The sequence below is a fragment of the Eulemur rufifrons genome, chromosome 16 (assembly GCF_041146395.1).
Source record: "Eulemur rufifrons isolate Redbay chromosome 16, OSU_ERuf_1, whole genome shotgun sequence".
NCBI lineage: Eukaryota > Metazoa > Chordata > Mammalia > Primates > Lemuridae > Eulemur > Eulemur rufifrons.
In genome coordinates, this window is record NC_090998.1 from 28,079,811 (window position 1) to 28,106,528 (window position 26,718).

Below are 26,718 nucleotides of genomic sequence, written 5' to 3' on the forward strand. Positions count from 1 at the left end.
AGTAAGAGAACAAGTGTAGAAAGGATATTTTAAAAGTATCCTGGCAATGTCTTTAAAATTCTGAGGAACTTAATTTTCACCATAAAATTCTGTACCTAGATGAACTTTCAATCCAGTGTGAAGGTAGAACAAAGCCATTTTCACCAATTGCCCCTGTTAATGCTACAGGATGAGTTTAAGATTTTTTTTTTTTTTAATTCAAAAGGAAAGGACATTTACCACATCACACCTACTAGGATGGTTATAAGAAAAACAAAACAAAATGAAACGAAATAACAAGCCTTAGGGAAAGATGTGGGGAAACTGCTATGTATTACTGGTGGTAATGTGAAGTGGTACAGCCACTATAGAAAACATATTGGTGATTTCTCAAAAAGCTAACAACATAGATTTACCGTATGACTGAGCAATTATCTTAATAAAAATATACCTAAGAGGATTGAAAGCACAGACTTGGCCAGATACTTGTAAGCCAATATTCATTGCAGCATTGTTCACATTAGCCAAAAGGTGGAAACAATCCAAATGCCCATCGACAGATAAATGGATAAACAAAATTAATATATACATAAAATGGAATATTATTCAGTCGTAAAAAAGGATGAAGTTCTGACACATGCTACAACATGGATAAACCTTTAAAACATTATGTGAAGTGAAATAAGCCAGACACAAAAAGGAAAATATATGATTCCACTTATATGAAATTCTACAACGGGCAAATCATAAAGATAGAAATTCAATTTGAAATTACTAGAGGTTGGAGAGTTATGGCTTAATGAGTTTCTTTTGAGTGATGAAAAAGTTTTAGAAATAGTGGTCATGGCTGCCTGACATTGTGAATTACATTCATTAGTGCCACTAAACTGTACACTTAAAATGGTTTAAAATGGCAAGTTTTATGTTTTATATATATATATATATATATATATTATGATAATATTTTTAAATTTCACAATTTCAGTCTTGCTGAAAAGAGACCATTCTGCATATGCTAGTCAGAATGATTTGGACACAGGATAAGGTTGACATATAATGATTTAGTAAGCACATGAAAGCTTACTAAATCTATCTTAAACTTCAAAAAATGATAAAGGAAATACAAAGTCAGAAGTTGAGAATAGAGCTGCTCTTCCTCAAATCACCAAACTCTTCCAGAAGGCTATAAGAAAAACCTGGTAATCAATCAAAGCTTCATTTATTAGACTTTCTGCAGTAAGGAAGAATACAACTTTGATAGAGTTTCAGTAATGCTTCAGAAAAATCAGAGAAAAATGTATAGGGTTTCAGAGTATGAGTTCAGTGGTACAGGAGGGTCTTTCAGGAAGGGAAATCGTTTGGGATTGGGCAAAGTTTGTGACATAAAATAGTTTACGATTGGTGGTTACAGGGAGATTAGGATCTCAAAGGGAGTCATAATAAGTCAACTATTACTTGACAAGCAAGTGTTTTGTCCAGGTGAATGATCTATCTTCCTAACAGGAGAGCTATTTTTGTAAATGAACAAATTGCTTGCCTAGATAAAATTAGCTTTGAAAAAAGCTCCCCACATGGACAGTGAAGTTATTTATTGATTTATAGCCTTAACTTTCTGCACAAACATTTTCGGAGGCAAACGTTTCAGTTCTCCAACCCAATAGTTAAGCTATGTTGATGTGGGTGGTCTCAGTGGTCACTCAGGAAGAGTGAACAGTCCTTACAGAGAGAGGCATAGGCACTCCATTTACCCTCTTTCTTACTAGATTTCTTTCACTAGTCTGGATTAGTGATTGGCCAACTATAGCCTGTGAACCAAATATGGCCCACTGCCTATTTTGGTGTAGCCCACAGCTAATAATAGTTTTTACATTTTTAAACAGATTGGCAGGGGGCAGGGAGGAAAATAGTATTTTATGACACATGAAAATTATAAGAAAATCAAATTTAAATGTTTATAAAGTTTTAATGGGATACTGCCACACACATTCATTTATGCGTTTTCTATGGCTGCTTTCATGCTACAAGGGCAGAGCTGAGTAGCTGTAGCAGAGATTGTATGGCCTGCCATGCCTAAAGTGTTTACTATCTGGCCCTTTCTAGAAAAAGCTTGCTGACCCCTTCTCTGGATGGGAGAACAGGAAGCACATTACCAAAAGGTGACCAACCCATTTGAAAATAAAAGGAAGAGGGAAATGTACTGGTAGGAAAGTAGGAAGAAAAGAGTGAAAGAAATTCTCTTATGTCTGTCTGGGTAACTAAATCAAAGGCAACTGGACCAAAGATATTCTACTCATATATTAGCACAAAGCAGATAACAAGATACCTTAAAGAAAGATGTATTTTCAAACACAAAAGTTAATACAGCAAATTAAAACCAAGTCTTGAATGTCTTCATATTTGTAATACAAGGTACTTTCTTTTCAGTAATTCTTTGTATTTAGGGATATAAACATTTGTTTTGGTACTACTGGGGATGGAGGACAACACATAGAAATATCTTCCAATTTATTCTTCATTGAATACACACACACCCACTTGCACAAACTCATTCACCAAAAACATGCTCCCTGCCCAAATAAAAAGAATAATCCCTCAAGCCACATCTATACTTTGTATTTAAACAAAGAAAAACAAAAATGCTGGGAGTCAGTGCAAAATGTAAAAGAAAAATTATGAACAGTGTTATTGATAGATAAAATATCCCTATTGCACAAATAATAACTGATGATTTCTCTGCTTCTTTAGAACTTTGAAACCATAGAGCTGATTTGTTGAATCAGGCCCATGTGAGCTTCAAGAACCAGAAAAGATTTTACTCTCACTCTTTGATGTCACCTCAGCATTTGCTAGGGTATCTAGGCAGAGAGACTTGAATATACAAATGGACAATGGCCAGGCTATATATAAAAATAGAACTCGAATCCACAGTGTGCAGCAACTGGCCCAGGGAACTAACCCATTCTGTATAGGAACCAGCCAGGGAAGTCAACCTACTATCTATATTTCAGACTTGTAGCAATTCAGACCGCTATCTCTAGCCATCAGTCCAGGAAGCCAGACAATAACCTCTGTTATCAGTCAGCCCCAAATGGCCAGGACTTGATTAAAAGCTGGCAGCTTCCCTAACTTTTGCCTCTGCTTCCCATTTAGGACAGAGTAGAGAAAGTCAAATACTCTCCCCTAACCAGTCACATAGGCTATCCCACTTGAAGCTGGCCCACCCACAGCTTCCCAGCAGCCTCCAGTCAGGGCACAGCTCAAGCCTTCCCTGCTCCCCAGTCCACCCCTTAGTAAAGCACTCCCACTCCTCTGCCTGCTTTTGAGTTTCTGCCAAAACCCAAGTAATGGTGGTGGCTGACTCTTTTGCTATAGCAAGCTCTGATTAAATAGCCTTTGCTTTTTCTCGTTTGGGGGGTCTTTATTACTTTCACAAGACCATTATTAGCTTCATCATTAGCATCTTCTAGTCTTAATGCCTTGCTATTCAACACTTGCTGTGAGAAGGACCGTTTGGCTAACTTCCTAGAATTTGTAACACTGTCAGCGCCCAGCTGCCTTAATATTCCAGGGCACATTTCTGAGACAGTTTTGGCCCTTGTGTGATGAGCAATTATAAAGGTGTTAGAGAAGAAAGTCAGGCTCCTGGGATTACCCCTCTACCTCTAATCAGGTTTATCTATTCCACTTCAGTAATATTACTGGCAGCTATTTTTTTTTTTTTTTTTTTGAGACAGAGTCTCACTCTGTTGCCTAGGCTAGAGTGCCGTGGCGTCAGCCTAGCTCACAGCAACCTTCAACTCCTAGGCTCAAGCGATCCTTCTGCCTCAGCCTCTCGAGTAGCTGGGACTACAGGCATGCGCCACCATGCCCGGCTAATTTTTTCTATATATTTTTAGTTATCCAGCTAGTTTCTTTCTATTTTTAGTAGAGATGGGGGGGGGTCTCGCTCTTGCTCAGGCTGGTCTCGAACTCCTAAGCTCAAACGATCCTCCCGCCTCAGCCTCTCAGAGTGCTAGGATTATAGGCATGAGCCACCGTGCCCGGCCACTCGCAGCTATTTTTGAAAAGAAAATTTTGAGGCTTTTTGTCATCAGCTGTTACTATGCTATACATCACTTTCTTTCTGCAAGGTCAGATACCTGTCTCCATTTGAGATCTCAGCCTGAAGTCTGGCCACCTGTGCTTCATTGCAGCTGTTGGTAAACCTGAAGCCAGAGGCTCTTTCGACACTAGCAGGTGGCAACAGCAAAATGGCTGCTTTGATGAAGACAGAGGAAGGGAGCCATTGGCAGTTAGTTTTAAGAAAATTAGTTTCTAGATCCTCAACTTCTGTATATATTTTTTCTTAAATAGATCTGCCTGAGAACGTGCCTATAGTCAAGGCATCATACTAGCCTTTAGATGTTGCACAGGTCCTACTTTTCCAGTCCCCCTTTCATAACCACTCTCCAGCCACTAACACGCACCCGCTGGGGCACATTGCATGGGGCAGAGGAAGCCTCCCGGGCTCCAGGAAGGGTATATTTCTAAACCTCAGTGTTGGCTATTGAGGAAGCAGGTGAATTGGATGACGGAGTAACACATCTTTTGCAAGTCAGATGTTTCCCAATTCTTTACTTTCAACAAAATCGAAGGAGGGCCTAAAGAAGTTGACAGCTGAAATTGCATTAAAAATCAACTTTTATTGATCGATAATTATGTAATTTGAGGCATATATTTCAGAAAGCGTTCAAATAATTAAATGAAATCACTATACTAAAACCCCTTCCATTCCTGTCTACCTATTTATGCTGCAAGAAGTCAATTAAAAACAAATCTGGACTTACGTAAAGAGAGACCTTTTTTTCAAAATGACTCTTGTAACAGGGGGCACGGGGATGGGGAGGGTGGAAGATATTGCAAAACAGAGAACACACCACTGGGGTAAACAAGGTTAGAAAGAACAGGCTATGGAGGAAGGGGATCAGCAGGTGGCACACTGAGCAGGCGGCATGTTGGACAATTTTTCTTTGCAGTCAGCCAAATTCTGGAAGGGTCATTAAGGAGGTTGTTTCACATTCCAATGCTTGTTTAAACTCAAGGGTAGGCCGAAGTTCAGGGGCCTGAGGGAGAAAGAGAAACCTAACTTAAAAAGTGTGGTCAAGTGAGGTTAGCAGGCATTTTGTCCAGACTGGTCAGTGCAAACAGCTCAGCTAATCACTTATGAGACAAACAATAGGAATTTGGGAGGCCCATGTTGGCCCTGTAGTAAGTAATCAAGGGGGTAATTTATTAGTCTTATCTAAGTCATACAGGGAAGGGTGGGTTTTTGTAGTGTTCCAGGAATACTAAAGGGTGGAGGGATTTTTTTAAAAAACCTATTGCTGTTTTTCAGGAGTACGGTGCTCAGGTAAAGTTCCAAGGTTCACATAGATTTGATGCTGAACCCTATGCATTCTATTAAGAAGTCATCCCCATTTCACTGAGATATGTATTTCCAATAACATTTTACTTCCAGGTTGGAGCAACCACTAACTTAGCGACTGGGGAGTCTTAGGTTCAGGAATGACAGAAAGACTCACTAGATATAATTTGTTTCTGTAATATAGATGCTCATTCCATGCAAACTGCTCCATTCTGCAGAAACCACAATTAAATTTTGGCATGCTGATTGTCTTATCTAAGGATCTAAGACCGCAAGAATTCTTCAGGCAGTTGCTAGTATTTTTCAACAAAATGACCCAATTTCTTTATACTGCAATGTTGGTCATGTGTAATGAATGACTTGCACCTCCCCATGGGGACCCTGGCTAGTCTGATTAATGAGGGAGCGCAGTGGGGTGGCAGTGGGAGTAACTGTGTTGTCCTTCCACGTCTTCCACGTCCCAGCAGAGTACGAGGGCAGGGATGAGGATCTGACTTTCTTTCACATACTAAAGCTCTTGGCTCCACTTCCCTTCTCTTTGCCGACGGTTTTCATTTCCAGCAATGCCATAAGCAACAACCAAGGCATAGTATGTTTTGCCTTTCCCTCCTCAGCTTGCTTCTCTTTTTCAACGCATTTAATCAGTTCTTAGTGAATCAGATCAATGTTTTTTATTTTATTTTTTCTTTTTATATGGAACACTTCACGAATTTGCGTGTCATCCTTGCACAGAGGCCATGCTAATCTTCTCTGTATCGTTCCAATTTTAGTATACGTGCTGCTGAAATCAGTGTTTTTTAAATTCCACTGATAAGATCAATTCTTGGATGAGGCAGTAAAATGTTAACCACATGGAACAACATGATGATTCAGCAATATTTCAAGCAACAAAATTCTTTATTACCTGTCCGTTTTCTTATGACATAAAGGTTTAGCCTCTGTGGAGTCAGAGGTCTTCACATTAATTGCTGCTTTTTATACAAATCTGGATTGATGGAAAGATTAACAAAACAGAAGGTGGTTCCCGTACCAGTTTACTTACCTTATTCAAAGGATACAGGACAGGTAATTCGGTGCATAAGCAAGCAACACTTTGAGCAGAAGGTCTTGCAATATCCCAGGCACAGCTTCCCAGACCTCTCATTTCATAGGTCACGCTCCGTTACAAGTGGTGAGGTAAAGCAAGATGGGCCACTGTGACACTGGGGAGCTATTCCACTATCTATACCCTATTAGTCATATTGTTCCTCAGGCTGTTGCATCATATCAATGAAAGGTTATATAGTAAATAGTCTGGATACACCTCATGCAGAAAAAGCACAGTCCAAACAACATTCTACATTTACCTGAACTTCCTAAATGCCGAGAACTAATGTTGCAAGAAGGTGAATTCAGGGCAGCTTCTCAGGTACCCCTAGGCCTAGAACAAGTTTCAATACTAGGAGAATTTTTTCCTCATAATGTTTAATAATTATTTCTTTTCTTTCTTTTTTTTTTAGACAGAGTCTCACTCTGTTGCCCGGGCTAGAGTGCCATGGCATCAGCCTAGCTCACAGCAACCTCAAACTCCTGGGCTCAAGCAATTCTCCTGCCACAGCTTTCCAAGTAGCTGGGACTACAGGCATGCGCCACCATGCTCGGCTAATTTTTTCTATATATTTTTAGTTGTCCAGCTAATTTCTTTCTATTTTTCAGTAGAGACGGGGTCTCGCTCTAGCTCAGGCGGTTCTCGAACTCCTGACTTTGAGTGATCCACCCGCCTTGGCCTCCCAGAGTGCTAGGATTACAGGCATGAGCCACTGCGCCCGGCCAATAATTATTTCATAAACAGTATATTTACTTTTTGTGATTGATTATTTACTATTAATAATGGTAGCAATAATTTAATCCAGAAGAAATATTTAACACTTAGGACTTTAAGATCACAAGAAACAGAAATAGTTTAAAATAATTTCAATTTATATACATACATATATTTTCTCAGGAAAATACAAGATGATTAAAAGACTTTTCAACATATATTAGGATAAAATTTTGTGGGCAAAAAGAATGTATATAAAATGCCTGTCTACTGAAAAAGTACTTTTTCCCTCTCTTTTGATGGATGATGATATATATACCAAAACCCTACACTATTTATATTCCAATGGATACATTTTTTTAAAGTAATATATGCTTTTATTTTTTAGGGTCAAGATTTACATTATGCTCCAAATTATATTCTTTTTTTTTTTTTTTTTTTTTTGAGACAGAGTCTCACTCTGTTGCCCAGGCTAAAATGAGTGCCGTGGCGTCAGCCTAGCTCACAGCAACCTCAAACTCCTGAGCTCAAGCGATCCTCCTGTCTCAGCCTCCCGAGTAGCTGGGACTACAGGCATGCACCACCATGCCCAGCTAATTTTTTCTATATATATGTTTTTAGCTGTCCATATAATTTCTTTCTATTTTTTTAGTAGAGATGGGGTCTCGCTCTTGCTCAGGCTGGTCTCGAACTCCTGAGCTCAAACGATCCACCCACCTCGGCCTCCCAGAGTGCTAGGATTACAGGCGTGAGCCACCGCGCCCGGCCCAAATTATATTCTTTAAAAGAAATTAGAAGTAGGTGAGGAAGTATATAACTTTTTGAAATTATTTTAGGTGTATATGAGAAAAAGTTCAAGTTAACAGAGAGAAGTGAAGGGTTGGCCAAATTATACAATCATTATTTGACTATCTGAGGGTTCTTTTGGTAATCTTTCTATCCGGTCCTTAGGCCCATCCTCACCATAGGGGACACACATCTTTCTCTAATTATTTTAGGGGCTAATTCTGTATGACAAACATCATGTCACTTTTTTTAAAAACACAGGGTCAGTCAGCTAGATGAGGTGACTACTCTTAGCTTTTCATACTCTCCTTGTATGTGGATTTTACCTTTACACACTTTGCCGTGTGACTGTGCAGCTCTTCCTACTAAAGGAGGACTATATTTCCCGTAAGTTACTTTGGCTAATGAAATATGTGTCAAAGGGACAGTGTGACACTTCCTGCTTCAAGAGACAATACTTTCCTATACGCTCCCGTGATCTTTTACAAGAAGAACATGCCCCAGGTAGCAGTTGGTCCAAAGGACTAAGAAAACATGCAGATCAGACCTGAACCCAAGGAGAAGCCTGGAGCCAAGCCCACATAACAAGCAGTCTAAAGCCAAGTTGCTCCAGCCCATGTGAAGATACATGAGCATTATTGTGGTAATAACTGACTGATCCAATCAGGTTTAAGTACCTTGTCTTTAATGTGTGTACGTGTGCACAGTGCATGTGTGTCTATACGCCCTGGTAGTTTAATCCAGTACTTCCTTATTGGTGCATTAGTGATGATCAAAGATTGTTCAAAATTTATGAGTTTTTCCTTTGAGAATGAAATAAGAGAGACTTGATAAGATGATTATTTCATAGACACCACCTTAACCAAGTGATCAGAGTTAACATCACCAGTAATGAGACATATGGACATGACAGTCCCTCATGTAACGCACCAAAAGGGCACTAAGAAGACATGACAACTAAACAAAATGTAGGAGTTCAAGTTGGATCTTGGACCAAAGAAATACCATTAGTGGGAAAACTGATGATATTTGAATAAAGGCTGTAGAATATAGGTCATATATCATATCAATGTTAATTCCTGGTTTTGATCATTGTGCTATGATTATGTGAAATATTAACACTAGAGGAAGCTGGGTAAAAGATACACAGGAATTCTGTACTATTTTGGCAACTGTATGATAAGTCTAAACTTATTTAAAAATAAAAAGTTTTAGAAAAACATCAGGAATGAGGCTGTTTATCTTTAGAGTAATACATTTTAAGAAAAACTAGGCCGGGCGCGGTGGCTCACGCCTGTAATCCTAGCACTCTGGGAGGCCGAGGTGGGCGGATCGTTTGAGCTCAGGAGTTCGAGACCAGCCTGAGCAAGAGCGAGACCCCATCTCTACTAAAAATAGAAAAAAATTATATGGACAGCTAAAAATATATATAGAAAAAATTAGCTGGGCATGGTGGTGCATGCCTGTAGTCCCAGCTACTCGGGAGGCTGAGACAGGAGGATCGCTTGAGCTCAGGAGTTTGAGGTTGCTGTGAGCTAGGCTGAAGCCACGGCACTCACTCTAGCCTGGGCAACAGAGTGAGACTCTGTCTCAAATAAAAAAAAAAAAAAAAAAAAAAAAAAAAAAAAAAAAAAGAAAAACTTAGGGTTTCCATTTAGGATAATATTTTACAGACCCTATACCAATTAAATAAAAATCTCTGGGCCGGGCGCGGTGGCTCACGCCTGTAATCCTAGCACTCTGGGAGGCCGAGGCGGGTGGATTGCTCAAGGTCAGGAGTTCGAGACCAGCCTGAGCGAGACCCCGTCTCTACTAAAAATAGAAAGACATTATATGGACACCTAAAAATCTATATAGAAAAAATTAGCCGGGCATAGTGGCGCATGCCTGTAGTCCCAGCTACTCGGGAGGCTGAGGCAGTAGGATCGCTTAAGCCCAGGCGTTTGAGGTTGCTGTGAGCTAAGCTGACGCCACGGCACTCACTCTAGCCTGGGCAACAAAGTGAGACTCTGTCTCAACAAAAAAAAAAAAAAAAAAAATAAAAAATAAAAAATAAAAATCTCTGATGTGGGAGCTAGGCATCAGTATTTTGCAAAGCTCTCTAGGTGATCCCAACTGCAGCCAAGTTCAAGAATGAGTGGTATAGAGAATAACAATTAAATGGACACCAATGTACCCATCACCGGGTTTAAGAAATATCCAGTTTGAAGAGATATGCCATGGGCCCTTCCCTGACCCCGTCCTGCCTGAAGTGTCTCCATCCTGATTTTGGTTCTCCTCACTCCCTAAACAAGTTTGATTTAACTTAATCATAGTTTAATCAAATATTCATGTCTCCTTAAAACATATAGTTTTATTTTTACATGTTTAATCTAATATAAATGGAACCATATTATTGTTAATAAATATAAATATATCTTTGGCAGCTTGCTTTTTTCACTCAACATTATGTCTATGAAATGTAAAGATCTTAACTCATGTAGCTATAGTTTATTTTCACTGCTTTCAGTGTTTTATTATATCAGAATTTATTTGCCCAGTCTACTTGAGAACATCTGGGCTGTTTCCAGTTTTTTGTTATTATAAACACTGCAGCTTTGAACATTCTTGCTTGCCTCATTGTGCCCATGTATAAGAGTTTCTCCAGAGAATATGCGCAGTAAATAGAATTTCTAAGTCATAAGGAATGTCCATTTCAGCTTTTCCAGATAATGCCAAATTGGCTTCCACAGTCAATGCACCCATTTAGACTTTCATTGGTGGGGTGTTAGATTGCTTATTGCTCCACATCTTTGCCATCCCTTGGTATTATCACACTTAATATTTTTTGCAATATGGTAGATGTAAAATTATGTCTTATTATGGTTTTAATTTACTTTTCCCTAAGTAGTGAGATTGTGCTTCTTTTCATATTTTCATTGATTGTTTATTTGTGAAATGTCTGTATATGTCTTTCACCCATTTTTCTCATGGGTTGTTTGGTATTTCTTACTTATTTGTAGAAGTTATTTACATTTTCTAGATTCTAACCCTTTGTCAATTATGTGCCAAGTATCTTCTCCCAGTTTGTAGCCAGTATTTTCATTTTTAATGGGATCTTTTTGATAAACAGAAGTTCTTAATTTTAATATAATGGAATTTATCCATCTTTTCCTTGATATGATTTCCCTTTTTCTTATTTTAAACAGTGAACTATTAAAATTTGGAATGATACAGAATGCCATCTATCACTATAATTTTTATTATTTTAAATCTTCTGATAAATATATAACATAAAAATGAAACACTGGCATATATATTGGAAAACAAAAGATAAAATGATCCTTTTTAGCTGATTATAAGATTTATGCCTGGAAAGCCTGGGCAACATAGTGAGACCCTGTCTCTAAAAAAAAAAAAAAAAAAAATATATATATATATATATATGGGATAGTCCCTTGTCTGTGGCATATGTTGTGAATATTTTCTCCCATTTTGTCAGGTGTCTTTTGACTTCTTTATGGTACTTTTATCATGAAAATTTAAACATTTTTATATAATTGATTTTATCAATCTTTTATTACCTCCGAATTTTGAATCAGAATTAGAAAGCCATTTCTTACACTGAAATTCAAGAGGAATCTACCCATGCTTGCTTCTAATACTTGAATGGTTTTATTTTTTACATATAGACCCCTCATCCATTTGGAGTTTATTCTTGTATATAGTGTAAAGTATGGATCAATATATTTTCCAAATGGCTACCCAGCTGTCCTAGCACTATTTATTTATATAAAAGTCCTTCTTTACTTCAGTGATTTGAGATGGTACCTTTGTCAGATACCTAATGGTATTCTGATGAACAGAAGTTTATACTTTTAATGGCTAAGTTCTTTAAAATACTATCTTAAACTTCTTTTAGAATTTATAAACATTTCTCCCTCTTGTTTTTCCTTCAGAGTAAAGAAACCTAAGACAGGTTTAGGGAGGAAAAAAAGTCACAGTGGGACCTTGGCCAGGTTTTAACTATCAAGACACTGAGGGCTGATGAGTGGCAGCTGTGAAGAGCTGTCCTGGGTACTGTGCCAGGATACTTTTTATGTTATTTTTATCTCTGTGAAAACAATGTAGGTGTGTAGTTTTATATGTCAAAAAGTGAAGCCTGAATGATGAGAAACATGTCTTCTTGGCTCTACCCCCCCCCCCAACATTGATACCCAGCTAGAGTTTAAGCCTTAGGAGGGGAGATTAAAACTAATAAACAAGTTTAGCAAGGTTGTAGGATATGAGACCAATACACAAAAATTAATTCAGCTTCTACACACTTGGAATGAATGAACAGACCAAAAATAAAATTTAAAAAATAATTCCATTTATAATAGCATAAAAAAGAATACAATATTTAGGAACAAACCTAACAAAAGAAATAAAAACTTATACTCTGTTGTTGAAGAAACTAAAAAAGATATAAATAAATGGAAAAACATCCTGTGTTTATGGATTGGAAGACAATATTTTTAATATAGCAATATTCCCCAAATTGATCTACATATTTAATCAGAATCCCAGCTGAATTCCTTATAGAAACTGACAAGATGATTCTAATATTTATATGGAATTGCAAGGGATCTAGAAGAGTCAAAACAATCTTGAAAAAGAAGAACAAAGTTGAAGGACTCACACTTTGCAATCTCAGTACTTAATATAGAGCCAGGATACTGGCTCAAACCTGTTTGGTACTAGTATAAAGATAGTCATATAGATCAACTGAATAGAACTGAGGGTCTAGAATTAAACCCATATGGTTTTTGGTCAACTTTTTGACAAGAATGCCAAGATCCTTGAACGTGGAAAGAAAGTTTTTTCTCAACAAATGGTGTTCGGACAACTGCATAACAACATGCAAAAGAATGAAATTGGATCCTGACTTCATACCATATGCAAAAATTAACTCAAAATTTATCAAGCATGCAAATGTAAGAGCTAAAATTATAAAAATTTTAAAAGATAAAAAGGGGGTAAATCTCATATCCTCAGATTTGGTGATGGATTTTTTTTTTTTAGATTATATACCAAAATTATGAGTAACAAAAGAAAAAATAGATATGGGACTTCACGAAAATTAAGAGCTTTTGTGCATCAAAGGATACTATCAAGGAAGTGAAAAGACAACTCACATGATAGGAGAAAATCTTTCAAATCACATATCTGATAAGAAACTTGTATCTAGAATATAAAGAACTCTTACAACTCAGTAATAAGAAGAAAACCCAATAAAAAAATAAAGGATCTGAATAGACATTTTCCCAAAGAAGATACACAAATGGCTAATACGCACAAAAAAAGATGATCAATACCATTAGTTATTGGGAACATGCAAATTAAAACCACAGTGAGATACCACTTAGCACTCTCTAGGATGGCTAAAAGAATAAATATAGTAACTTGTGTAGGTGGCGAAATTGGAACACTGACATTGCTGACGGGAATGTGTGCACCTGTGTATATGTGTGTGCATATATATAGACACACACACATGTATGTGTGCACTCTTGTGCGTGTGTGTATGTGTGTGTACGTGTATGTGTTTCTGGCCAAGGTTTTTATTCCATTGGTCAATATTTCTGGCCAATGTTTTTATTCCATTGGTCAATATACCTAACCTTGAGCCAGTACCACATTGTTTTAATAACCATACCTTTATAATAAATCAAAGTTGAACAAGTTTCCCTTGCTCATTCCTCTTGCACATCTGATTATTAGTAAGAATGCAGTGTGACCACTGAGAGCAGAAGTGATTGGATGTGTAGAGTCTACTGGTTGAAAATGTTCAACTTGTTATGGGCAGCAGCCAATATATTTTACTAAAGGAACAGTGAGCATCGGTTCATCTAGTGAATTGGTTAAGAAGCAGTCATTTAAGGAAGCTTCTATGGTATTCATTTTATTATAATTTGTATCATATTATATCTCAAGAATTTATTTACATGTCTTTGTTCATTACTAGACTGAGATTCATGAGACTTGATAATGTGTTTTATTTCTTTTTGTCTTTCCAGAGGCCTGGAACATACTTGGTAAGTAATAGATGCTTAATTCATATTCGTTGACTGAATACCTAGAGAATAAAGCCTTTATTAATTGTAGACTTGAATCTATCAAAAAGAGTCCTGGTAAAGGGACTGGGAGTTGGAGAGTACCGAGCAAGTCAGGACAGAAGACATATCTTCATGAAGCCACAAACTTTATCTAAATCACCGAGTTTCAAGACACTTGACTGCCCAAATAAAAACATCATATTGTGAGAATAAGTTGGTGGTGTTCTACTAACACACACAAAATAAGCAGATTGCCCCAGAAGCTCAAACTGAAAAATGTTATGGTATAGAGCTATGGAACAAACTCACAAAATATAGGGGTGGAAAGTATAGCTCTAAAAATTAGGATAACCACAATGGAAGAGGAATGGAACACTCAAGAGTCTCACAAAATATTGGTACCTTAAATGCCCCCCAGAATATTAGGGTGCTCATTGTTCCCATATTCTAGAGATGAGAGATGACAAGTTTGAAAGGTATTAAATGTTTTGTTCCCTAATGAATTCTCTACTACACACTCTACAATAGGAACTTATGATGTATGGGAAAAGTCATTATTGCATGTGCCCTTTGCTCTTCAAACACATGAGCCACTGATTTTTATATTCAAAGAAGTCAGCAGCCTTTCTTGTAAAATCTTATAGTACAATTATCATTATATTTTAATATGTTATTGTCTAAAAATAAGCTTTAATGTACATATAATGAATATATATACAATTAAAAAACCAAATTTCTTGGATTTCTTTTGAATTACCATCTTTATATTTAGATCAGAAATTTCTCAGTGGGGATCCATTATAATGCCAGAGTTGATATGAAGATTATTTTATACTGAAGATATGTGAGATACAGCAGGTACAGAAAGAAGCCTTTTGGGAACTTGACTTGTTTGACTAAAAGGCAGAGCCTTCTGAGAGTGAAGCTGCCATCAATCCCTTCTCAAGGGAGCTTCACTCCCAGGAAGGAGACTGACCACTCATAGGTCACATTGGGATGAGAAATTGCATAAACAAACATTATTAGAAACTGTCATACCTTCCATTTGTTTCCCTTTTTCAAAATGATTCATTTGTTCTTCCCATAGAAGTACTTTCTCCTCCCTAGCCCTCACCTTTCCCCTATTAATTTGATAAATAAACCCCTGTTTCTAGCTGTTCAGGGAGCCTCTTCGTCTGAATGCTCTGCATACATATGGATAAGACTTATTTTCTTTTCTCCTGTTCATCTCTTTATGGTCACTTAATTTACAGGCTCCCGTTACTGGGCATAAGTTGGTAGAGGAAAAGATTTTCCTTTCAACATCTCCACGATTGGTTAAATCCGTCATTGTTTTTATTTCCTATCTTAATTTTAAAGGAGGGATCATATTTCAGCTGCATCTCAGAAGATGATGAAATACTTATAAAAACACAGGATCTCTGTTAGAAACTTGTTAAACATTGGTTGCTTTTCAGTCTGTTCCAAAGTGAGGCCAAAATATGAAGAAATGCTCAACATCACTAATCATCAGGGAAATGCACATTAAAACCACAATGAGGTATCACCTTACCCCTGTCAGAATGGCCATTATTAAAAGGTCAAAAAACAATAGATGCTGGTGTGGATGCAGAGAGAAAGGAACGGTTATACACTGTTGGTGGGACTGCAAATTAGTACAACTTCTATGGAAAACAGTGTGAAGATTCCTCAGAGAAGTAAATGTGGACTTACCATTCAACCGAGCAATCCCACTAGAGGGCATCTACCCAAAGGAAAAGAAGTCATTTTATCAAAAAGACACCTGCACTCAAATGTTTATTGCAGCACAATTTATAATCACAAAGATGTGGAATCAACCTAAGTGCCCATCAATTGATGAGTGGGTTAAGAAAATGTGGTATATGTACACCATGGAGTGCTACTCAGCCATAAAAAGGAATGAAATAATGTCTTTTCAGCAACTTGGATGGAATTGGAAACCATTATCCTAAGTGAAATATCTCAGGAATGGAAAAAACACACACCACACGTACTCTCTAACAATTGGGAGCTAATCAATGTGCACACACAGACACAAAGAGATATAAAGGTCATAGGAAATCAAGAAGTGGGGGGAGGAGGGGAGGGGTAAAAACCTACCAATTGGGTACAATGTACAGTATTTGGGTGATGGGCACACTAGAATCCCCAACTTAAGCATTATAAAAGGTATCCATGTAACAAATCATTTGTACCCTCTTAATATTTTGAAACAAAAAAAGAAAATGATTATTAAATCAATCTTGACTTTTTTTTCCACATCAAAGTATCTCTACATAGCTGAAAAAAAAGGAGAGGGGAAGGGAGACAAGAAATGGATTATCAGAGGGAAGTGCTGGGTGGGGAGGTTGCGGGGAAAGAGGAGGAGGACGTCTTTCTTATATGGCAGAGGAACAAGAGCTGTGGCCTTTGGGGTCCCTTTGCAGAGGCTGGCATCTTTCCCATTCCTGGGGCTTTGGGACGGCCATGTGACCCAGTCTTCCTGACAGTTGTTTCTCAGGGTCCTCATGTTATCATCCTTTACAGTTTTCTATAACATCAATACAAGTAACAGGTCTCTAATTGTTTTCTAGCCTGCAAAGAAAAAGATTTGACTAAGATTCCTTCCAGCTCTAAATTTCAAGGATTCTATGAACTAACTAATACAGGTCAATTCAAACTGTTCCAGCTGTTACTTTTCTTCCCAAGTTACTAACATATATTTGAATGTTGCACTGTCTGAAAGCAATGCCCTTCTGGAAATGGTACTCATCTTAATGGGTTTGGGCCTCACAGTCCCCTCTTCAGATTCCAACCCTCCAGGTCCCTGGAGTTTCACAGAAGTTAATAATAATAATATTAACAGTAGATAATACTATGAGCATTTACTATGTACCATTGTGCTAAGTGCCCTACACACATTTTCTCATTTAATCTTTTTTTTTCCTCCCCTCCCCTCCCAGCCGGCCTCTTTCTCATTTAATCTTAATAATCTCATGAAGGGTGTGTTAAAAGAAAACCTTCAGACAAAATACATTTAACAGAGTTGATAATGAGCATTAAAGAATTCATGAATCTGGCAGCACTCAAGACTGAAAGAAGTTCAGAGAGCTCTGCTTTAGCAGCATGAGCAAAGGGCTTTTACAGGCCGAACATGGAAGCAAAGTTGAGAAATTTCCTGATCGGCTAGAGCTAGACATTTGTCTTATTTGGGTAAAACCCACGGAAAGTCCCTAGTTAGAGGATAGTTGGCAGTTTCTGATTGGTGAGGTCCCTAGTTTTGTTTCCCTGTTAACGTCAGGCCTCAGTGATAGCACTAGAGCATGTCAGCCCAGAGATGGCACCAGAGGAATCTACATTACAAACTTTCCTAACTAGCTCTTACCTTCTATTAGTTCCCCTACTCCCAGGCACGTATTTACCTTCCCACAGTTTACTGCCCTAGAAACTCAAAGTCCTTTTCCTTTGTCTTGCCATTTCTTTACACATATATTAATATCATTCTTTTTGTGGACCTGGAAAAAAACTGAGGCACAACTTATATCACAAAGAATTTATCTGAGCCAAATGTAAGTTACTGCAGCCTGGAAAATGCTTCCAAGTTACCTTGGGGAGTGCTCCAGAGAACAAAGGAGAGGCTTGAGCTTTTATAGAAAAAAAGGACAAATCAGGAGAGGAAGCGATTACAAAAGTCGTTTTTCCACTATTACAATTGGTGGAATCATATTCAAAGCAGTCTCAGAGTCAGAGGATTGGTTGTAACCATCTAAAAGGCACCCCAACCCACTGCCCGCCCGGCCCCCCACCCCCATTCCCCTAGGTCAGGGACCTCCCAGCTCAGCAGGAAGCAGTCAGCAGATGTTTTGGCAGATGTTCATCCAGGAAGTTGTGACCTCTAGGGGTGAATATTCTGTGCTTAATATGTGCCTGAGGCTCAAGCTGAAATAGCCTCCCAGCTCCAATTTGGGTGCTTTACTAAACCCTTGCCATTCCTTCATCACTTTGTTATGATGCAATATAAGCCCAAGTCACTCATCACGGAGTGCTCTCGTGTGTATGCTTGAGGCACAAGTTAATAAACTTGTTTGTTTTTCTCTTGTTAATCTGTCTTTTGTCTGTCTAATTTACAGGGCCCCAGCCAATAAACCTAAGATGGGTAGAAGGAAAAAGAATTTTTCTTTTTTCCTTCCTCTTCAGAATGTTCTTGGGTCGTGGTGAGTCTTGTCTTCTTTGCAGTGTATCTGGAAGGCCAACGTGACAGTGGCAGGTGGCAATAGAGGGGCCCAGGGAAGCAGCCAGGTACCATCCTGGGTGCTTCCTGTTTCTGTGCGGTGCCACACAAGGTCCTTGGTGTCAGTACGTTGTATGTGTTGGATTGCTGACCCCTGTAATTACATTCTGCCTAAAATATGCTTTTTCAATATATTTCTCCTCCTCTGGAGAAAATAATCACTCAATCATTAATGCCAGCTCATCCTTCAGAGTTTGTCACCTGTAGCAGCAGTCAGGAAAGCCCAAAACAGGACTTTCCTTCCCTCCCTGTACGCGCATACCGTTCCGACCATTGAGAGGTGGAGTCTACTTCCTTCCCTTGAATCTGCTCTGGCCTTGTGACTTGCCTTGATTAATAAATGGAACAAGGTAGAAGATGAAGGGACTCACATCCCACCAGAATGGTACAATGATTCCTCAAGACATTTGAGATACAGTAGATGCAGCAAGAGCCTTTTCTGAGCTTGTCTTACCTGACCAGAGACTTTGGAGAATGAAGCTGTCATCAATCCCCTCTCTGGGGGAGCTCCCAGTGAGGAAGGACACTGACTATTTAGCACCCAGATGAGAAATTGTATAAACATTATCATAAACTGTCATACCTTCCATTTGTTCCCCTCAAATTCCTTTTGTACTTCCCATAGGTGCCCCATCTTCCCTCCCCGCCCCTTCTTTCCCCTATCAAGTTGATATATAAACCCTTACCCCTCGCTCTTCAGCAAGACTCTTCTTTTGAATGTTTCTACAGGCGTGTAAATCAAGCTTGGTTTTTCTCCTCCAGTTAATCTGTCTTTTGTAAGATAATCTGCAAGCCCACCTCCTCCCCACTGCCATTTGAACCTAAGTAAAGGCAGTTTTCCTCCCAACGAAGTTATGCTTTATGTGCCAATTCTAGGCTTAGGCTTTGAGGGGTCTGGAAGCTTCCATTTTTGTTTCAGGAAACTCGATGCTATACCGTAAAGAAGCTCAGGCAAGACAACTGAATGAGAAGAGGCCACATGGAGAGAGTGAGCCCACATGGAGGAGCAGGAGGCACCATACATCTGAGTGATGCCTTCTTGGACCTTTGAGCCTGTCAACTGGTAAGAAATAAAACCAACGCTATGGAGCAGCAAACGAAAGAAAAGGCTTTTTGATAGGGGTCTTAGGAATTGCAATTCAGGAGACACCGACCTAGCAAGCAGCTAAATTGTGTTCCATCCAGGTAAGGTTAGGCAGAGGCTTATAAGGACTGCTGTGAGTTTACACATCTGGAAAGTTTTAGCACAGTCCGTGATTGATGATGGCTGGTTAACAATTTAGGATGTCTCTGATGATTGACAACCGAAATGAGTGACTGAGGCAAGGATCTCAATCAATCGAGGTTTATTAAGCCAGCTTTAGGGCATGTCTGAGAAAAACACAAACCACAGACACATCTGTGGCTGTTTTTCCAAAGAGGTTTTTAGGGAATTTAGTATTTATACATTTCCTTAAAGGGAGGTGGGGGAAGGCATGTAGGAAGAGGGGCAGGTAGGCGGTAAGGCAAATGGTTACATTCTTGTGAGACTTTCATTACTGCCCAGGAAATCTACGTGTTACATAGATAAGGTGAAAGTTTGAAGGAAAAAGGGAATAAAGAAAGGAAGAAATAAATTATGCAGACGTCTCTGGGTAGGTGAAGGAATGATCCACCTCATCTTGTCTTTGTTCTGCACCTGGGAAGGTAAGCATGGACTCAACATTATCAGGGTGAATCAACTGACTTTAGTTTTAGGAGCTAGACTTAGACTGCAGACCTAAAATTACAATTGGCACGTCCCTGTTTATGGGAGGCCAGCAAAGAATTTACTTCTGAATGATCTTTGGGGGCTGTCCTGTGAAGGTGCCTGAGGCCTTTTACCTTTCCTGGGGATCTGGCTAATGCGTAATGTTAGTAACAGCTATCCATTTGGAAGGGGGTTGTGTTTGACTCAGCCTTTGGGCTTGACTTTCCTTTATATATAAGAAGCGTACAGGGGGAGGCAAGTCCTGAGATTTTTATTTTCCTTTACATGATCAATCTAGTTCAGCATATATGTCTTTCCAGGAGGTTGGTGATGAGACTTGGTTTCAAATCAAATGCAACTGGTTTTGCATTTTGGTCCAGTTAACAGGCCAAATTCCATCTGGGTCCAATTCCTCATGCCCTCTTGACTCCTTTTTGATACCTCTGACATAACCATCTCCTATTTGGATTTTCTGTTCACAAGCCCAGCCACACACTGAAGCCAGCCTAGTGACTGACCATGGCTGTTGCCACATGGAGCAAAAGAACCATCCAGCTGGGCCCTGCCTAATGTCCAGACCACAGAAACACGAGCAGTTTGGAGTAGTTTATTAGCTAGCAATAGATAACGGAAATAGCTACAGAGACAGAGATAATTTGAGCATGATTTCCAGGCTATGACCAGATCGCCTTCAACATATCTGCAACTTTAAATATCTACAACTGTGCCAGAAACACTGCACTAGTGAAGAAAGACTACACAAATTCACCCGAGGGATCATCCAAGGCTTTGGAAAAGAGCAAAAAAGTAAGAATCAAGAAGAGTGAATATGAATACCAGAAACTATATAAAAGTTTAATTTGCCTATAATTATGGGCATGTTCCGTAGTCATCATTGGATATATTGTATAGAGATAGTATCCTTGCCTGCCCAAGTCAGCCAATTCAGCATGGACACCAATATTATCTTTTCTTCTTTCATTACATTAACTACCAAAAATATATCTATGATATATATCTATATCTATATATGCTATGTCTTATGATATATTCATGTGTGTATCAGGCTGATTTGGGAGAACTAATTTGGTTTTTTTTTCTTTTTTTAATAAAAAAAGGTGTACTTCCCCAGTCAAAATTCCCCACCTGGCACTGTCCCCGGAGTGGGTCGTGCCTGGCTGGCGCTTGGTGCCAGAAGGGGAGAATTAATTTGAATTTACTCACCACTTCATCTAATTTAAGCAAGGTATCAGTTGCCCAGGGGAGTACCTGAATTAACTCTCCATTTCAGTTCAAGTGCCTTTGTAAGATGAAGAAGAAACATCTCTAGAGAAATATAAATACCTGATTTTGGCTGGGTACAGTGGCCCATGCCTGTAATCCTAGCACTCTGGGAGGCCAAGGCAGGAGGATTCCTTGAGCTTGAGTTCAAGACCAGCCTGAGCAAGCACTCTTGTAGAGTACCCTTTCTCTACTAAGAAAATACTAAAAAATTAGCCAGGCATTGTGGCACAAGCCTGCAGTCCCAGCTACTCAGGAGGCTGAGGCAGGAGGATCACTTGAGCCCAGGAGTTGGAGGTTGCAATAAGCTATGATGTTGCCACTGCACTCTACCCTGAGCGACAGAGCAAGACTCAAACAAACAAACAAACAAACAACCCTGATTTCTTGTCATCAAGATACTCGTGCTTTTAAATGAATATTGCCTCTTACTGCTCTTTGTGGCTTATTGGAATAGGAGCTCATTTAAGGTTGATCTTGGAGAGTTTTCTTCTTGTGATTTAAGTTCATAAGTATGTCACCTTCCATTTTATAGTGTTCAACATTAAGTAATGGATTAAGTGTGAAAATCCAGGAGTATCCATCTGTAGTTACAGGCAGAAGTGATAATTCATCTATTTTTTAGCACTAAGGGTTATGCCTCCATTTCTGTTGCAAATTGGTGATTGTAGAAATTTCAAAAAGTGATTTTCTAATCTCTTTTTTGTTTAATTCTTGTAATGTAAAGCAATAAATATGGATTGTCAGTAGTCTTCTGCCCTGAAATAAAAAAAATTTCACAAAGTTCCCCCCCCCACAAAAAAAAAGCCTTGAATTTGCCACACATCGAGTACTACATTGAATCCACACGAGCGAAGTGATATATAGGTATTGTGTTAGATATTATAAGTGATCTAGAGATGATTTAAAATATACAGGAGGAGGTATGTAGGTTATATGCAAATACTATGTTATTATATAAGAGACTTAAACATCTGTGGATTTTGGTATCCATGGGGGATCCTGGAACCAATCCCCTGCAAACTAAGGGATGATTGTGATATTCAACAAAATATGTATTGAGTATCTACAATGTATTAGGCAGTATAGGCATTGTTCAAGGTCCTGGAGACACAAAGTTCTTGTACTCATGGAATTTACATTCTTGTAGATATATAAGTCATCAGAGGGGAGAACACAAATCGCCCAAAAATATAAGAAATAATTCTCAGTATCTTGGATTATCAGGGGATCTAAATCAAAGCAGCACTTCAGTACAGTTTTAAACCCATCATTCTACCAAAAATCTGTGAGTTGAACAATATAAAATTCAGGGAAAATTTTTAAGCAACAGGACCTCTTATATACAACGGGTACGGGATGATGGGGAGTGTAAATTGCTAAAGCAATATTGAAGGACATATTGATAATAAATAGTAAATTTGAAGATACACTTACCGTATATCTGCATTTCCATGTCTAGGTGTATAATACTCATCCAAAATAAAAAGCTGTGATGGAATAAGTTGAGTATGATACCCCTTATATCAAGTAAAAACCATGCAAAACAATACTGTATGTTGCTTCAGGATACAAATGTATTGTCAATGGGGGGGAAAAAGCCAAACTCTGTAAAATGATTTTAAAGAGATTTATTCTGAGCCAAATTTGAGGACCATGACCCAGAGCCACACCCAAGAAGCCTTGAGCAAGTGGACTTGCTGTGGCTGGGTCACAGTTTGGTTTTATACATTTCAGGGAGACAGGGGTTATAGGTAAAGTCATAAATCAGGCCAGGCGCGGTGGCTCACGCCTGTAATCCTAGCACTCTGGGAGGCCGAGGCGGGTGGATCGCTCGAGGTCAGGAGTTCAAGACCAGCCTGAGCAAGAGTGAGACCCCGTCTCTACTAAAAATAGAAAGAAATTATATGGACAACTAAAATATATATATACAAAAAAAAAAAAATTAGCCGGGCATGGTGGCGCATGCCTGTAGTCCCAGCTACTCGGGAGGCTGAGGCAGTAGGATCGCTTGAGCCCAGGAGTTTGAGGTTGCTGTGAGCTAGACTGACGCCACGGCACTCACTCTAGCCCGGGCAACAGAGTGAGACTCTGTCTCAAAAAAAAAAAAAAAAAAAAGTCATAAATCAATACGTGAGAGGCATACATTGGTTTGGCCTGAAAAGGTGGGCCATCTTGAAGTGGTGGCTTCCAGGTTACCGGTGGGTTTAAAGATTCTTTGACTTGTAATTGGCTGAAGACATGAAGCTTTGTCTAAAGGCTTGGAATGTTTCAACATAAGGAGCTGTTTATCAGAGATAAGCCACCCGACATAGATTTGTTGTGTAAATTGAGGACCTGCAGGTTTGTCTTGCATACCCTTAGACCTGTTGATGGGTTACAAAGGATGTCCCCAAGAAGGGAGGGGGGCATGATGAGGCATGTCTGACCTCCCTTCTCCTGGCAGGTAATTTAGTTTTAGGATATTCTTTTGGCCAGAGGGGGTCCATTCAGTCAGCCGGTGGTGGGGTGAGCCTTAAGATTTTATTTTAGTTCGCAGTACATTATAAAATTATATAAATATATAAAGAAATGATTGAACACCAAATTCAGAGTAGGGCTTAATTCTGGAGGGAAAGGTAGGAAGACAAATGAACTGATGATTTAAATGCATTGGCAATCATTTAATTCTTTAGCTGGATGGTGTGTATTCCTGTGCTTGCTGAGCTATTCTTTACGTATTTTTGCAACTCTTAAATATTGGGGGAAAAAAGATTAGAAACAAACCAAATTCAATGAAGATCAATAAGAGATAATGTCAGAAAAGCATGATTGGAATGTTATTGTAACTAGATAGCAGAGATAAAATGAATGGTATTTCATTCTCTCTGCAGAAGGGATCTTTTTAACAGTCTTGGGCTGATCTGTAGGGCATCTGTAAAAGGGAAGCTCAAGAGCAAGAAGTTCTCAATGAATCAGGAAAACTGTGAAGGGGAGAGGATTCTGTTTGACTTGATCAAGAACAAGGTAATGTGCTTTCAGAGTAATATCTGGCATGCTCGTTGATGGTAATACTTATCACTGTAAACTACCATATATAAAAGTGGAAATCTCTGTATCTATTTCATATGCACCAAAAGAGCTAGGAGTATGTACCAGTCATCCCTTGGTATCCACAGGGCATTGGTTCTAAGATCCCCCCATCAATGCCAAAATCCACAGATGTCCAAGTCCCTTTTATAAATAATGTACTATTTGATATAACCCATGCACATCCTCCCATGTACTTTAAATCATCTCTAGATTACAATACAATGTAAATACTATGTAAATAGTTGTTATACCATATTTTTTATTTGTATTCTTTTTTGTTGTTGTTGTATTGTTATTTTTATTATTTTGTGGGGGTTTTTTTTTTGGCCAAATATTTTCCAATCTGAACATACAGAACTCTCCAATAGGTAGGACCAACTGTATGCTTTATTCACCTTTGTATCCACAACACATAGCACCAAGATTGACACATAATGGACACTAATTCTTTACTGAAAGAATGAATACATTAATATCTTGAGTTTGGGATTCAATCAACGTTGGGTATATTTAACTTTTTTTTTTTTTAGTCTGTCTCTGCCACTCCAGTTAGAGTGCAATGGCGTCATCATAGCTCACTGCAACCTCCAACTCCTGAACTCAAGTGAGCCTCCCGCCTTGGCCTCCCAGAGTGCTAGGATTACAGGCATGATCCTGTGTATTTAACATTTGAATTTCTAAACTAAGGACCAGACCTTGGAATGGATAATGCTTCCAAAATAGTGTGAGAAGTCTGGGGACAAGCCAACTTGCCCTCTACAGGCAAAAGCTCCCTCTTCTTTCTCTTCCCCTCCTTCTCTCCCTCTTTTTCTCTCCCCTTGTTTCCTCTTTTCCTCTTCCCCATGAAATCCAGTGCATTCTTTAGACTACAACACTTTTGACTTGTGATTAAGAAAATTCAGAGGAGAATTTTGAAAGAGGAAGCTGCCCACATCCATTTCCTAAACCATTCATTGATTTAATTTTGCAAATGGAAAAGACTTTTGTGTTCATTAGGCAAACCATTTCATTGTTTAATTTTATTGTTACTGTCAGGCACTTGTCCCTGAGGCTGCAGAAGAACCAGGACAAGTGGTCTGAGGAGAATGAAAGGGTTACTTATTAATTTGCCAGCAAATGAGGAGTATGGCAGACTCCTGTCATAAAGTACCACAGTCCTCCCTATAAGCAGAAATACAGAACTTTTAAAGGGGTATTTAAAGTTATACAGCTTCAGGATATTGCTGTTTAGTTGATAGTCCTGATTGACCCCATCCCCCATCTCCAGGGAAGACACTCTAGTGACCTATGCCGGGACCATTCTGTAAAGCCATCTCCTGTGGTGCAAAGAACAAAGGACAACCCTCTGCTCCTCTGATATTGGCCTTGGACAGGGATGCAGATTTTAATTCCCAAAAGAGTTGGGGGAGGAGGAATTTTAAAGAGACAGTACGTAAAACATCTTTGCTTTTTTTCAGGCCTTTGCCTCTGTTACATATTGACCTAAATACATGTAACTAAAACAGTTTGGCTATTAGTGAATGATCCTGTACACAACTGTTGACTTTGCAGGCATGTTTCTGGTGGAATGCCAGCCCACAAGGCTGATGAAAAAGCATTAGAGGAATTCTGAGTTAAGATGGTGGTTAGAACATGCCAGTCTAATCTTGTTCTCTCCTTAAACCTACAGACGTTCCTCAATTTATAACCAGGTTATGATGGGTCCTGATAAACCCATCATAAGTTGAAAATATCAGAAATCAAAACTATCTTAAATGTGCTCAGAGCACTTACATTAGCCTACAGTTAGGCAAGATCATCTAACACAAAGCCTACTCTATATCACTGGCTCAGGGAAAAGATCAAAATTCAAAGTACAGTTTCTACTGAATGCCTATCGCTTTTGCGCCACTGTAAAGTGGGGAAATCATAAGTCAAACCATCATAAATCAGGGACCATCTGTACTAAAACTACAATAGTGGGATTGTTTTTAAAAGACATAAAAGCACAAAGATGGGAAGGATAACAGTGATAAATCTTTGAAAACTGGAAAGCAGAAAGATGAATACAAACTAACTTAGAAGAACTGAAAAAACTGAATTCTATGGCAACTGTAGAGAAAAGTTGAAAATGTAGCCTGCTCTATAAAAAAAATTTCAATGACCCCTATAAAATTATTTTTAATAATCCCCTCCCTTAACTAACTACTTGACCTTTTGAGCTGTTTCCCAGAAATGGTGGATTTTCTGCAAGACAAAGGAGCTGATTCAACTCAACATCTTTCTTTTTTTTTTTTTGAGACAGAGTCTCACTCTGTT

At 38.7% G+C, this 26,718-nt stretch overlaps 1 long non-coding RNA gene and 1 other non-coding gene across 3 annotated transcripts; one reads left to right on the forward strand and one right to left on the reverse strand.

The window, feature by feature from the left end:
- Window positions 1-6,070: 6,070 nt before the first annotated feature.
- Window positions 6,071-6,174, reverse strand: LOC138397699 (U6 spliceosomal RNA). Its single transcript, XR_011235830.1, has one exon. It is a non-coding gene; the product is annotated as a U6 spliceosomal RNA (small nuclear RNA).
- A 7,840-nt stretch (window positions 6,175-14,014) lies between these two features.
- Window positions 14,015-26,694, forward strand: LOC138397416 (uncharacterized). Of its 2 annotated transcripts, XR_011235769.1 has the most exons (5): window positions 14,015-14,026; window positions 18,178-18,261; window positions 19,258-20,874; window positions 24,222-24,354; window positions 24,951-26,694. It is a non-coding gene; the product is annotated as an uncharacterized lncRNA (long non-coding RNA). The 2 variants fall into 2 exon arrangements; XR_011235768.1 differs by lacking the exon at window positions 24,222-24,354.
- The last annotated feature ends 24 nt before the right edge of the window (window positions 26,695-26,718 follow it).